Source organism: Antechinus flavipes, chromosome 6 (genome assembly GCF_016432865.1).
Source record: "Antechinus flavipes isolate AdamAnt ecotype Samford, QLD, Australia chromosome 6, AdamAnt_v2, whole genome shotgun sequence".
Classification (NCBI taxonomy): Eukaryota; Metazoa; Chordata; class Mammalia; order Dasyuromorphia; family Dasyuridae; genus Antechinus; species Antechinus flavipes.
The window spans coordinates 199247075-199262168 of NC_067403.1; the positions used below are offsets into that span (position 1 = coordinate 199247075).

A 15094-nucleotide genomic window follows, 5' to 3' on the forward strand; every position below is an offset into this window, starting at 1 on the left:
ATTTTAAATAGCACAAAAGCAAAATTTACAAGCTTGGAATTATTTTACTAAAGATTAGATGCTGAAATCAAAATTGGAAGATGGAGAATATTGATCAGAAAAATGTCCCCCTACCACCTTTCCCCCCTCCACTGTAACTATTCTATATTCCAAATGATTAAGAAAGTGTGCTAGATGGATTCCTTGAGCTTGAGGGGTACCTGTGTCTCATCCCCTGGCACAAATAGGTTCACACTGGCTGAGTGATTAGAAGCCCAAACTGTACAAGGCACCTGTGGCACGGTGCTAACTCCAAATATAATATTAACAGGGAAGATTGATTTATTTCTAGAATATGGAATTCAGTGATTTATGTTACTAATGAAGAAAAAGCAGAATACATGTTGCTCCTGCTTGCATGTAGGACAAGGTGGATTCCTTTTATTCGGGGAAGAAAGAGATTACTATGATTGTTTTTTTGACATTCATTTTGAATGCTACATTTTCTCCCTCTAGTTTTCTCCTAAAAATTTGAAAAGACAAGTAATATAATACACATTATAGTGGTCATGCAAAAAACATTTCTATGTAAGCTATATTGCCCATCCCTTCCCTCTAAAAAAAAGCAAGAAAAATAAAGTTACTATAATTTTTTCATTGAAATGACGTCCTAGCACTGAATGTGGAGTCAAAGTGAGACACATCTCCTGTATGACCCTCAGCAAGTTATTTAACTTCTGTCTGACTCTGTTTCTTCAACTGTAAAATGGGAAGCTGCCTCCTAGGACCAAATGAGATGTTTGCAAAATGCTTAGCGCATGACAGGTACTTAATAAATGCTTGTTCCCTTCCTAAAATCTTTATGAAAATGTTAGGTATCATCCTCAGAATCACAAGGAATGCTAATCTTCCCTGAAATCCCAAGGTTCAAATAGGAAAAAAAAGATGGGGAGCAGAGAGATTGAATTTTTCAATCATGGAATTTTTTTTTTAGAGTCGTTCCCTCCCAGATGAGCTTTGCAGGGTGCCTGCCATTCCTCTTAAGAACCAAATGCTGAAGCGAGAACTTTAACCTCCCAATACTGTGCTCCTCATAGGCAAGTACTGTTCAGGGTGTACATTTCTTATTAATGCAAATTCAAAATGAAAACAGGTTTGTGTTGTAGCCAGGATACGTTTTTCTCCTCCCTGCATGTGGAGCAAGGTGATTCCTCTCATTTGGGAAAGTGCTTTGGAGCATTTCAAAATTGCTTAAAATCTAGTTTAGCCAAAAAATCTAATTTATTCTAAAATCTAGGCTAAAATTACCTAATTAGGTGACAGGAAGAATTGAGCCTCTTAGCATCAGACACAATATTCCATGCATCTTCACCATTTATAATGTTGACTTTTGCTCATTAAATCATAGCAGTTCAAAGGTGGAAGAGACCTTAGAAGACATGTAGGACATTAAACCTGTACACAAGCAGGAATGCTGTCAATCTCTGCTTGAACACCACCACTGATGGGGAATTTACTACCTTTAAGAAACAGTCCCTGCTTTTTAGGGAGAGCTCTGTTACATCAAGCTAAGAGAACAGGTGAAAAGGGGAAAGGAACAAGTCACTTATTAAGCACCTACTACGTGCCAGGACTGTACTTAGTGCTTTACAAATATTACATTATTTCAATTGACACTCACAATAACCCTGCTATTACTATCCCTATTTTGCAACTCAGGAAAGTGAAGTAAATAGTTTAAGTGGCTTGCCCAGGATCACACAGCCAGAAGTACCTCAGGGCACATCTGAACTCAAGTCTTTTGACTACAGACTTAGTATTAAACTAAGTTGGCATTACTATGCCAACTAATGGCCATCCCTCCAACTTCTGTCCTTTCAGGGCAAGTAGATTGAATTTAAATTTTTTCCCAGATGATTTGAAGACTTATGAAGAGGTAATCATTCCCTACTCCGCCAACGTTTTCTATTTAAGCGAAGAGGTTCTAACACTTAATATTAACTCTTGGGTAAAGTATTTAAAAACCTCTTTGGACCTTAGTTTTCTCATGTGTAAAATGGGGGTGGCATCCACCTTAAAGGGCTCTAAAAGGAAACCTGCTATTTAAAGAAGAATGGAAATGCAAACTATTCTCATTGTGAGTTATTTCCCCCCATGATAAATCTAGTTACAGGTGGTTCGCACATAGGAAGACACTCTCCCTGTCTATTATTTGGAAAGTTCTGAGAAATCAATTTCCCTTGATATATTTATACTCAATGCCTTTAGCAGTTTCAAGCTATTTATCTTTGTTTTAATATTTGACAAATGCTTATTGAAGTGTTTAAAAATATTTTTCCCTAGAAAATAGGTATTTTAAACCAGAATAAAGCTATACTACAAAGGAATGTCAACTATAGTCTCAAGAGTCAAAAAGGACCTGGGAATTTATCTAGTCCAATTTCTGACCCCATGTATCCCCAACAAGAATTCATATAGGTAATTCTCATTTTTTAATTTAATTTATTTAAATTTTTTATTTTATTTTTTCCAATTACATATAAAAACAATTTTTAACATTTTGTTAACATTTTGAGTTCCAAATTTTCTGTCCCTCATCTCCCCCAAATATATATTTGCATATATAGCCATGCAAAACATTTTTAGATAAGCCATGTTGTTAAAAATAAAAGCCAAGAAAAAAATAAAGAAAGCAAAAAAAAAATTTTTTTAAAGTAAGTTTTAGTCTTCATCTCGCCCAGTTCTTTCTCTGGTGGCGAATAGCATTTTTCATCCTTAGTCTTTTGGAATTGTCTTGAATGTCTGTATTGCTGAGAAATGGCTAAGTCATTCACAGCTGATCATCATACAGTATTATTGTTACTGTAGACGGTATTCTCAGGGTTTTGCTCACTTCATTTTGCCCACTAGAGCTTCCTGAGGCAGTTCTTCCATTTTTGGACAGCTTTCATTCTTTCTATTCAGTTGAAATTTGTCTCCCTATAAACAGAGGCATAACTAGGATGTAGCAACCTGAGCTGTACTTAGGGGAATAGAGAGTAATACTGAGCTCTCTTCCCATTCCCACCCCTTTTAAGAGAAAATGTTGTGCTTGCTCCAGACACAAAAATTGCTATCTATAGCTCTATCATGCCCATACTTCTATTCATAGCTCCTAATTCCACCCTCTCACACCAAGCAGAGCCAGCCCAATCCCTCCTCCCTGGGATATCACTTTAAGTACTTCAAGAAAGCTACCGTGTTACCCTAACAACCTCCTTCCTGTTCCCCTATTCCTGTCTTTTCTTCTAAACACCCACAATTTCAACAATCAATTATAGCCCGTTGTCTCTAGTTCTCTCGTAGACCAGAGGACCATAGATTGAGAGCTGGAATGCACCTTGGGGGTCATCTCTTCCAAATCCTTCAGTTTATAGATGAGGGAACTGAGGCCCAAAAACTCTCCTTGATTTAACCAAAGTCACAGAGATCACACAGGATTTTGAACCCATGTCATTTAACTCAAAACCCAACATTTTCCTCATTGTGATCAATGGGAGTTGCAAAAAGGAAATTTTAGGCTTAATATGTGGACAACTGCCCAACAACTAAAGCTTTATAGAAGTCCCCTGCCCTCTACTTTTCCTCCTCAAATCCCACCTTCTGCAGGAGATCTCTTCTGGTTTCTCAATTCTTAATATCTCTTTTCCCTTTTAAAGGACTCATCCTTTCTACACAGATCATAGACATGTGTGTGGTTTATTTTATATCCAAGTGTATAATGTACATACTTATCTATGTATGTAGATGAAGAAGTAGAGAACTAGATCCTACATGTTTTCTCCTTCCTTAGACCGTCCATCCCTTGAGAAAAGAGACTGTGGGCTGTTTTGCCTTTCTTTGCCATCCCCAGCACTTAGCCCAGTGCCTGGCACCTAGTTAGAATGGTGAGCCTGGAGGCAGGAAAACTCATCTTCAGGGACTTCCTAGCTGTGTAACCTTTGCCAAGTCACTTACCCCCTTTGTCTCAGTTTCCTCATTTGTAAAATGAGCTGGAGAAGGAAATGGCAAGCCACTCTAGTAACTCTGACAAGAAAACTCTGAATAGGGTTACAGAGTCAGACATGACTAGAAACAACTGAACAATAACAACAAACGTTTGTTAACAGATTGACAAAAAGCTAATAGGTTGTCTGGGGAGATAGTGGGTTCCTTCTTCCAAAAAAAAAAACAACTCAAAGGTGACAATCTGTAACTATTTTTATTTTATTTTTTAATATTTTGATAACTATATTTCAGCATAATTGATTTCATGAATAAGTCTATGAATTTCATTTTATGCATATAAAGACACGATTGTGAGAAGGCATTGCCAGACTGCCAGAGGGGTTCAGGACACATGACAATGGTTAAGAACCACTGGCCTAAGTGGCTTATGTTGTCCCTTATAACTCTGAGGTTCTGGAAAGTCAAAGATGCCCTAAGCCTCAGTGTGTTTATAAAATGGGGGTGATGATGATGATGATGATGCTTGCTAAGCCTACCTCCTGGGTTCAAAGTGGGAAGATTACTTTGGCAACTTTAAAGCACTCAAGAAATGGGAATTCCATTATCATTACATCTATGCCTGGGGTTTCGGGACCTCAGTCAAGGATGTGGGGTGTGGGAGTGGGTGATATGGATGCAAGTGGGAGAATATAAGCTGTTTGAAGCCAGAGAAAGCAATCAGAAAAGGATCTGGGGATCTGTTCATGTAAGATAGGAAGAATTCTGAACTATTCCAGGCGACTTTCTAGAGAATCATGCATTGTCACTGCTGTAATTATGACATTAAATCCATGATAAAGAGGATCATGACCTCAGAGAGGTGATGCTATGAGGGCTGGGAGGTCACCAGCCTCACTTTCCCTCCAGAGCCATATGGGTCCAATAGCCAAATATAGAGCAGGGCAACTGGAGATGGCCCCCGGACTGCAATGGAAGACTTTGGCTTTTTGAAGTTAAGGCCTTTCTCAGGTCTCATTTTGACTAAGGCAATGCCCATTTAGTGATGAGATTAGGTAAGAAAGAAATGAGACAAAATTGGCTCTTTTACCCAGTCAAAAAAAGAAAAATCAATCTGGGAGAGAAAGACCTTCAGGATTTCTGATCAACACAGAGAAAATTACCATTTACATTCATTCTGAACCAATTGGGGTCCAAACAATGACCAAGGGAAACTTGACCTAAAACCTATTGTTGACCAATCAATGAGAGTCAGAGTGAAAAGAAAAGAAAAGAAAAAGAAAAACTGAAGATCTCTTAAAATGTTTCAACAATGGAAAAGGTGAGTCCTCCTTCAATCTCCAAAGGCCACAATGAAAGTGTTTAGACTGACTGACTGTGGTTGGATTATTGTGGAAAGCAGGTTGGGGTGTGCTAGGAAGAAACACTGGAAGGTGTGGGCCACCTAATTTCCATTAATTATATTTCACTCTCAGACAGAGAATTATAAAGTGTGGTGTGCTTTTCCAAGTGGTCATCCTGCATTTGGAAGACATGACCTCATAGATGTCTAAGTCTGTTTGTCTCACAGCTGACTCCAAGCCCTCTCCATCACAAATCCAGAGGATCAGGGTGAAAGCAGAAATGGAGAAGTAACCCCTTCCTAAACCTCAGTATCTGGCAGCTAAAAGGACATCTCCTATAAGGGGCCATCCAGGCTTTCCTTGAAGATTCCCAGCCAAGGGGGTGGAGATAAAGAGAGGAATTACCTCTTCAGGACATAACCATTCAACTTTTGTTGTTGTTCAGTCATTTCAGTCATGTCTAACTCTCCATGACCCCATTTGGAGTTTTCTTGGCAGAGATATAGAAGTGGCTTACCATTTCCTCCTCCAACTCATTTTACAAATGAGGAAACTGAGGTAAACAATTAAATGACTTGTTCAGAGTCACAGAACTAGGAAGTGTCTAAAACCAAATTCGAACTCTGGAAGAAGAGTCTTTCTATCCATTGTACCATCTAGTTGTCTCCATTCCACTTTGGGAAAACTTCAGTTTTTGTACATTTTTGTTCTCCCTAATCTTCTCTTCTCCTAGCTCAGGGGTGGGGAAGCTTTTTTCTGCCAAGGGGCATTTGGATATTTGTGATGTCAATTGTGGGCCAAGCAAAATTATCAATGAAGAGACCTCAAGCAGTGAGAGATTATTCTACATAGCTTTCAGCTCATCTTGGCCAGGGGTTGATTATGCAAATGATTTCACTGATCTTATATGGCCCACAGGCTGGAGGTTTCCCACCTCTGTTCTAGCTAAACATCTAGTTCCTTTAACCAATCCTCATATGCCATGATCTTGAGATCTTTACCATCATGGCCATTTTTCTGCTGCTTCTTCTTCTTCTTCTTCTTCTTTTTTTTTTTTTTTTTTTTTGGTGATTTCACTGTTTTAAGGAACTCCCAACGAGGAATTCCCTCCACCAATACTGATCTCACATATTATACAATTTGTCAACTTGGAGAGTTGCCTGGATCCCTAAGAGTTTAAGTAATCTGTCCAATTGTACGGCTACCACAGGTCAGAGCACTTGAACATAGGACTTCTGACTCAAAACCAGCTTGCTATCAGTTAAACACTTGCCTCTCCCAGGTTGTCATAGTCCTTAATAAACTAAACTGACAATAATATTCCATATGAGAACTGATCAGTGAAAAGGCTGGCCAATATGACTTTCAATGCAGTCTAATATATTAGCTTTTTAAATTGAAATATCTTGCTCTTAACTTAGATTGAGTCTAGATCTTTCTCAGGTAAATGTTTAGCTAAGTAACCTCCCCTATATTACACTCATGGACATAACTTTTTGAGTTCAACTATAAGCTATTATATATATATGTGTATGATATATCCATATCAAATTTCATCTTCTTATATTCAGACCAAAGGTCTAGCCTGCCAAGAGTTTCTTGGATCCTGACTTTTTCAACCAACACAATGGTTAATCCTCTTGGCTCTATTATCTGCAAAATTGATATGATGCTATCTCTAACTTTATTGAGGTTATTAATCAAATGTTAAATATCATAAAGTCAAGGAGAAATCCCTGGAGGACTCTCCCTCCAAAGTGATTTAAGCCCATTAATGATTATCTCTTTAAATCAGGACATTAATCAGTTCTGAAGCTCCTTAAACTTGTTATTATTTAATCCATGGTTGCTTAAGATAAAACATCAGGAGTTCTGTGAATCTGGATGGCAAAATAATCTTTATTTTGGTGAATTTATAACTGAAATTAGCATTTTCTTTAACTGTTTAAAAACATGATTCTGAGAAATAGTCCATAGGCTTCCCCAGACTGCCGATGGGGCCCTGAATACAAAAAGGATAAGAACCCCTGCATGCACTTGCGCGCTTGCTCTCGTTCTCTCTGTGTATTTATATATAATCTATAAAAAATCACAAGATAACTGTGGCTCCAAGAAGCTGTAGCATGCAAAAAGTTATCAAACTGTGCATACCCTTTGATCCAGCAGTGTTTCTACTGGGCTTATACCCCAAAGAGATACTAAAGAAGCGAGAGGGACCTGTATGTGCCAAAATGTTTGTGGCAGCCCTGTTTGTAGTGGCTAGAAGCTGGAAAATGAATGGATGCCCATCAATTGGAGAATGGTTGAGTAAATTGTGGTATATGAATGTTGTGGAATATTATTGTTCTATAAGAAATGACCAGCAGGATGAATACAGAGGACTGGCGAGACTTACATGAAGTGATGCTAAGTGAAATGAGCAGAACCAGGAGATCATTATATACCTCAACAATGATACTGTTTGAGGATGTATTCTGATGGAAGTGGATCTCTTCGATAAAGAGAGCTAATTCAGTTTCAAATGATCAAAGATGGATAGAAGCAGCTACACCCAAAGAAAGAACACTGGGAAATGAATATAAATTGCTTGCATTTTTGTTTTTCTTCCTGGGTCATTTATACCTTCTGAATCCAATTCTCCCTGTGCAACAAGAAAACTGTTCGGTTCTGCACACTGTATCCAGGATATACTGTAACCTATTCAACATGTATAGGACTGCTTGCCATCTGGGGGAGGGGGTGGAGGGAAGGAGGGGAAAAATCGGAACAGAAGTGAATGCAAGGGATAATGCTGTAAAAAATTACCCTGGCATGGGTTCTATCAATAAAAAGTTATTAAAAAAAAAAAAGAAGAAGCTGTAGCATGCTCAGTGGCTGCACCCCAATAAATGGCAGACAGGCTAACCTAGATTAAGAGTAACCAATGGATCTCAAATCCACTGATGACTTAAGGGGATGTCTTCCCCACGCATATGAACATTTCCCCTGGCGGAATAGGCAAATGAGAAGTTTGTTCCAGTGGCCTTGAAGGCAACTGAAGCACTTACATAGAGTTCTTAGAGCTTGGTCAGACATGGAAGACATCAAGGCCATCCACTGCATCCCAAGGCCACAAGTTTGTACAACTCTGTGCAATCTTGAGTCAAGACATCACCCAAGGTTGTTATTGGGCCTCTTCAAAACAACTGAAATCTAAGTAAACTGTATCTACAATATTCTCATGATTCACCAGTCTAGCATTCCTATAACCTTCTCCTTACCATGTCTGTACATTTGGGAAATGTACTTCTTGTTATTATATAAATAACCCTATAAGACTTAGCTTCCTTATTCACAAATCTGGTCTTGTCAGATGAACCTCAGTTTTTTGAATGAGTTCCCTCATCTGTCCATCTGTTCTCATTCAATCAGTTAATTAATCAGTCAGCAAGCATTTATTTACTAAGTGCTTGCTTTGTGCCAGGCATTGGGCTGCATACTGGGGATAAAAAGACAAAAATGAAATATTTACATGGTTGTAATGAACAAAGTGCTTTGGAAACTTTGTAGTACTAAAGAATATATGTGTGTGTGTTAAGGAAATGTATTCAGACTTCTTAGCCTCTCCAATTTAAAGGCTCTAGAGGTAGCTAGGTGATTCAGTGGATAGACCACTGCATCTAGAGTCTGGAGAACTCCATTTCAAATCCAAGCTCAGACACTTAATAGCTGTCTGGGCAAGTCATTTAACCCCGTTTGTCTCAGTTTCCTTATCTGTAAAATAAGCTGAAGAAGGAAATGGCAAACCCCTCCAATAATTTCCCCAAGAAAATCCCTTGGAGATTATAATGGTCTACAGAGTCACAAAGAGTCAGACCTGACTGCGCAACAAACCATTTGGTCTCCTCCTGCCTTTCCAGCCTGATCTTGCACTACTCCCTTTCCTCAAATTCTAAGCTCCAGGTAAACTAGACAGTTCTTTCTAGCTCTTGAAAGATGTCGCTTTCCATCTGTGACTTTTCTTTGTCCATGTCCCATGTAAGGACTACTCTGTGTCCCACTCTTTGCCTGCTAAATTTCTTATTAATCACTCTGAAGTCCATCTCAATGACGGCTGTCTCCATGAGGCTTTTCCTAATTTCCTTTGAGTCTGCACATAGCACTCTGCTTTCACCTCTACCAGTGCCCTTAACAAATATGATGTTTTGTGTCATCAATGTTTGTTTATTTTCTCTCCCTGCCAAGCCAAGTGCCATGGGGGCAGGGATTGCATTTTCTGGACACATCTTTTATTCCCCCAGCTGGGAGCATGGTCCCCTGCAAACATCAGGAGCCAGATGCTTGTGTGCTGAACTTAACTTTTTTCAACTTAACACAGTTTTTACCAAATGTTGGAGACGGAAGGTGACATGGGGAATTAACAAGTTCCAGATTTCATAGGCTTCCAAAAGAACACTGGCATTTTTAGGGAATGTGAAACAAAGCCCATGAGAAAAATCCTTTCTAAGATATTAGCTCTGAAATCACAATTGAATTAAATATTTATTATAGTAATTTTTGGCCAAGATTACTGTTGAACAGAAGCAGATGACCCAGCTCCCTCATGACTACTTCAGCAAAAACATAACATTTGCACCAGACTGAATAATGACCAAGAAATCCCATGAGAAATTACAGTAAGTGGTTTCTTCCACCCTGAAATGCACCCAAAAGAAGCCAAGCAGAAGTGTGTAGGCCGTAAGAAAAAAAAAATAAGGCCACCAAATTAGCTATGGCAAGCACAGGCAAACAAGCCAAGTGGTCAGGAAACACTATGTTGAGGAGCTTGGGGGAAAGACCTAGAGACTAGTAGCTGTCCCTTGGGTGGAGATAGCCCAGGTTCAGGGTCTCCATGGTCTGTGTCACTTGGTCCTAAAACCCCAGAATATGACCTGAAGGTACAACATTTTGTATCAGGAGAAGGCCTAAGCCCAGGATCTGGGAGATCAGCCCAGGAATACAATGGATCTAAGACAAGACCACACAAAGCCAAACACCCCATTTCAAAGGGTAGCAGGAGGCAGAGTGTGGCCTTGGCCCAAGCCTCAGTTCAGGAACGATAGCCAGAGGTTAAGTACATCAAATGCAATATCAACTGTTATCAAACATGATTATAGTCCTAAAGGTCTTCTAAAACCTTTGCTCCCAAAAGGGAAAAAATAACTCAGTAACAACTACAAACAGTGACTTGGTAGAAAACAATGGATTTCCTACAAGGACTACAGGAACACTTGAAGAAATTAAGGAAAATATTTTTTAAATTATATAAATACTCTAGAGGAAAGGGAATAAGTGACTTAGAAAATGGTGAACCTTATCCAAGTTACAGACTCCCTAAAACAAGAATAGATCAAACAGAAATCAATGATTCTATTAGAGAGCAAGAAATATCAGAACAAAATCAAAAGACTGAAAAAGAAAAAGAAGAAAATGCAAGATATTTGTTATCAAAAACAACTATTAAAATTATTTATTATTAAAAAATAAAAAAATCTAGATACCACATCAAGAAATTATATATGAAAACTGCTCAGATCTATTCAAAGCAAAGGGCAAAGGAAAGACAAAAAAGAAAGAACTCCACCAAACAAAAATTTTCAGGAATGTTGGCCAAAATCCAAAGCTTTCACATTAAAAAAACAAACACTGCAATCAACCAGATAGAAGCATTTATGGACCAAGGAATTATAGTCAGTATTCCATATTGGGATTCAATTATTCCAGAAGGCTTAGAGAAAGTCTTATAAGCAAAAATAACTTTCTCTGCAAAGATCAGAATTGACTTGAGGGGAGGGGAAAGAAGGGAATGGCAGGGATAGACTTTTGATGGAACAGAGGACTTCTAAGTCCAGAAAAGTCTTTTCTGATGAAAAGACCAGAGATGAGTTGGGACTTTGAAATTTAAACACAAGACTCAAAAGAAATCTAGAAAAATAAACTTAGTTGAGAAATCAGAAGGGGCCATGTGATCGTGTATGCTAACATTCCAACGTGGGGAGAAGAACCAAGTGCCCTTTCAGAATTTTGATGTTATCAAAGGGTATTGAGGGAATTAAACAAGATGGAGAACCTCGGGGTAGATTAGTTCCATTTTGATGGTTAAATTTAAACACAAGAATCAAGAGAAATCTAGAAAAATAAACTGAGTTGAGAAATCAGAAAGGACCATATGATTATGTATGCTAACATTCCCATGTGGGGAGAAGAACCAAGTGCCCTTTCAGAATTTTGATGTTATCAAAGGGTATTGAGGGAATTAAACAAGAAAGATGGAGGACCTTGGGGTAGATTAGTTCCACTTTGATAGTTAAGCTTTTCTGTACCACTTTCTTCACTTGTGTAGAAAGGAGGAAGAAAATGATAGAACTTGTTTTTTCTCATACTTGGGGTCTATGAAAAAATGAGTATAATAACAATAATAGTGATATAAAATAACAATAATAGTTAGCATTTATGTAATTCTTTAAGGTTTATTCAGCATTTTACAAATATCTCATTTTGATCCTCACAACAACCATGAGAAGTGGATGCTATATTATTCCTATTTTACAAAGGAGGAAATTGAGGCAGGCAGTGGTTAAGTGACTTGCTCAGAGTGAGGAAGTATCTGGGAACGGTTTTAAACATGTTCACTGCACCACCTGATTGCCTCATGTTTGACTATACAAACATGGAGGAAGAGGGTTGGGAGAGTGGGCATCAAATAAACTTCATTTCTATCTAGAACAAAGGAGAGCTGAACACCCACATAAGCACACAAACAGTCTGGTGTAAAAACATACAACTGAACAAAGCAGTAATCTGCAATGTGTGTGCATGAAAAAAGAGAAGGAAAACAATACTGGGGGATTATTGTAAATAAAACAAGAATCTTGATACTGAAAGATGATCCAAAGGGAAAAAAATAAAAACAAAGAACTAGAATCTAAAAGATTGTCCATCAGATGGGGAATAGCTGCACAAATTGTGGTATATTAATATAATGGAATATTATTATACCATAAGAAATGATAAAAGAGATGGTTTCAGAGAATTCTCAGGTAGTGGGAACCATAAGAACTCTGACCAACCGGGTCTCCTGAAAACCTATGTATGATAAAAAAAAATTTTAATATAGTAATTATGAACACAAATAATGTGCACAAAGAGACACATTTCCGGACAGGGTCATGGTTCAGAATCTTTTTGCTTGACTATGCTCATTTATTAGAAGAGGTTTTCTCAGTTTTTAATTGGGGAAGAAGAGGTTAGGAAGAAGTTTGTTTAGTCACATCCAACTCTTTGTGACTCCTTTTTAAGTTTTCTTGGCAAAGATGCTGAAGTAGTTTGCTATTTCCTTCTCCAGATCATTTTATAGATGAGTAAACTGAGGAAAACAGAGTTAAGAGTCTTCCTGATTTCAGGACTGGCACTCTATCCATTGAGCTACCTAGGAAGAGGAAAGATTAGAAATAAATATATTCTCTAAAAGGAAGGCCAATGAAACTTTTTGTAAAATTAATGTTCATGATTATGCATTTTCACTTTTTGTTATTTGCTTGCATTTTGTTTTCTTTCTCATTTTTTTCCTTTTTGATCTGATTTTTCTTGTGCACCAAGATAACTGTATAAATATGCATATGTATATATTGGATTTAACATATATTTTTAACATCTTTAACATATATTGAATTACTTGACATCTAGGGGAGGGAATGGGGGAAAGAGAGGAAAATTTGGAACAGAAGGTTTTGAAAGGATCAATGTTGAAAAATTATCCATGCACATATTTTGAAAACAAAAAGGTTTAATAAAAAAATTAATGTTCAGAAAGGAAACAGAAGCAAGTTCATCATCATTATCGAGAGATATCTATGAAGATTGAATATAGATCGAAACATATTATTTTTACCTTTTTTTGTTTGCTTTTTCTTTCTCATAGTTCTCTTTTGTTCTGCTTTTTCTTTCACAATATGACTAATATGGAAATATGCTTAAAATGATTGTAGAATGTAGAATGCATATCAGATTGCTTGCTGTCTGGGGAAGGGGGAGGGAAGTGAGAAAGGGAAAAAAATTTGGAACTCAAAATCTTTTTAAAAAAAAGTTGAAAACTATTTTTACATATAATTGGAAAAATAAAATACTACTGAATTAAAAAAGAAAATGATCTATGGAAATGATGTGCACTAAAAAAAGTAAGTGGTATGAAATGGTATTTCATAGGTAATCATAAAAATAGGATTACTTATGAAATTCCATTTATGTTCTGCAGTTCTTTCATTTTAAAAATAAAAACATTTACTACTTGGAGGATATTTTCTGATATGAACATAAGTCCTACTTCCTTCATTTTTCTTCAAAACATTGATGCCAGCTCAGAGGAAATCACACAGCTATTCCTGACCCTACCTCTCTTTGTGTGTTCTATCTCACCACACTGGGGAGATGCCCTGAGCTCTAAGAGGCAATTCCAGGGCTATATGCGCTCCTGAAAGGGAAGTCCTACTCACAAGGACAGGCTTGGGGATAAGAAAAGCATTATTATGTGCATGGAGAGAAAAAATTGCTTTGCACTCAGAAGAAATCTGTTTTAACTTATGCCTCTGTCACAGGCTAAACTGTGGGTCTTCAGAATCTACTAGCAAGTGATCCACAGTAGAGGATCCTTATTAGGATCACAGACCTAGAACTGAAAGGTACTTCATGGGCTCAATGCCTCCAGTTTATAGATGAGGAAATAATTGCTGAGAGAGGGGAATGAGGTGTCCAAAGTCACATAGGTGATTAGCAGCAAGGTGGGGTCCTCGGATTCTAGGAACAGCACTCATCACACAGTACCACGCCACATCCTGTTCAGTGAACCCACAATTTAGCGCTCATCCAGCATTTTACCATCTCTTCTAGTTGTGGCATTTCAAAATTTTATAAACATCCCCATCCAAGTCATTGATAAACTGTCCAATAATGTCAGAGGAAGCACAGACATCTGGGACACTTTACCAGTAGACATCAAATCATTAGTGATTATTCTCTGGATGTTCCATGACCCAAGATTTCCTGGCTCAACACTGATCAGACTTATCTGCTCTCAGATAAATGGTATCTCCTATCTAGATTGGTTTGTGAAACACTGATCTGGACCAGAGGTTCCTTAACCTTTTTTGTGTGTCCCAGATCCCTCAATACTCTATTAATGCTTATGGATCCATTCTAAGGGGGAAAATATTAATATTTTATTTTGTTATTATAAAAACAATTTTTAATATTTGTATATTTTTAAATTTTGAGTTCTAACTTCTCTTCCTCCCTCCCTTCCCATCTCCCTAAGACAGTAGGCAATTTAATATAGATACACATGTGCAATAGAATAATGTTTTTAAGTGCACATAATAAAATATACAAAAACACGAAGAAAACTGATTATATCAAAGTATAGTTATTAAAATATTTTGAAGCATAAGTTTATGGACCCAAGGTTAAAAACCCTAATCTAGACCAACTTCTTCATTTTATTGAAAAGAAAAAAGAGTCCTTGAAGGGGAAAGAAGAGCTCGTCCAAAGTCATACAACTACTAAATGACAGACAAGACTAGGACCCTGACTTCTTGCCCTCTTGACTCTGAGCCATCAATAAATCACATGAATCATAAAAAAAAAATCCTGAATCCAATTAAAACATTAACCACAAGGCTAACACAGGATGGACAGGCAGGCTGACAAAAGAAGTCATTTTTAATTAAGTCTGTGCTTAATCTATATGAAATTCATGTTCTTTGAAACTGGGAGCT

The 15094-nt window shown here is 37.6% G+C and overlaps 2 protein-coding genes across 4 annotated transcripts in view; one reads left to right on the forward strand and one right to left on the reverse strand.

The window, feature by feature from the left end:
* The window catches only part of IDUA (alpha-L-iduronidase), a 74065-nt gene that overhangs the window by 40114 nt on the left and 18857 nt on the right, over positions 1-15094 (reverse strand). The window lies entirely within an intron of this gene.
* SLC26A1 (solute carrier family 26 member 1) overlaps positions 1-15094 on the forward strand; it is a 36229-nt gene that overhangs the window by 12249 nt on the left and 8886 nt on the right. The gene's annotated exons all lie outside the window — the stretch shown is intronic.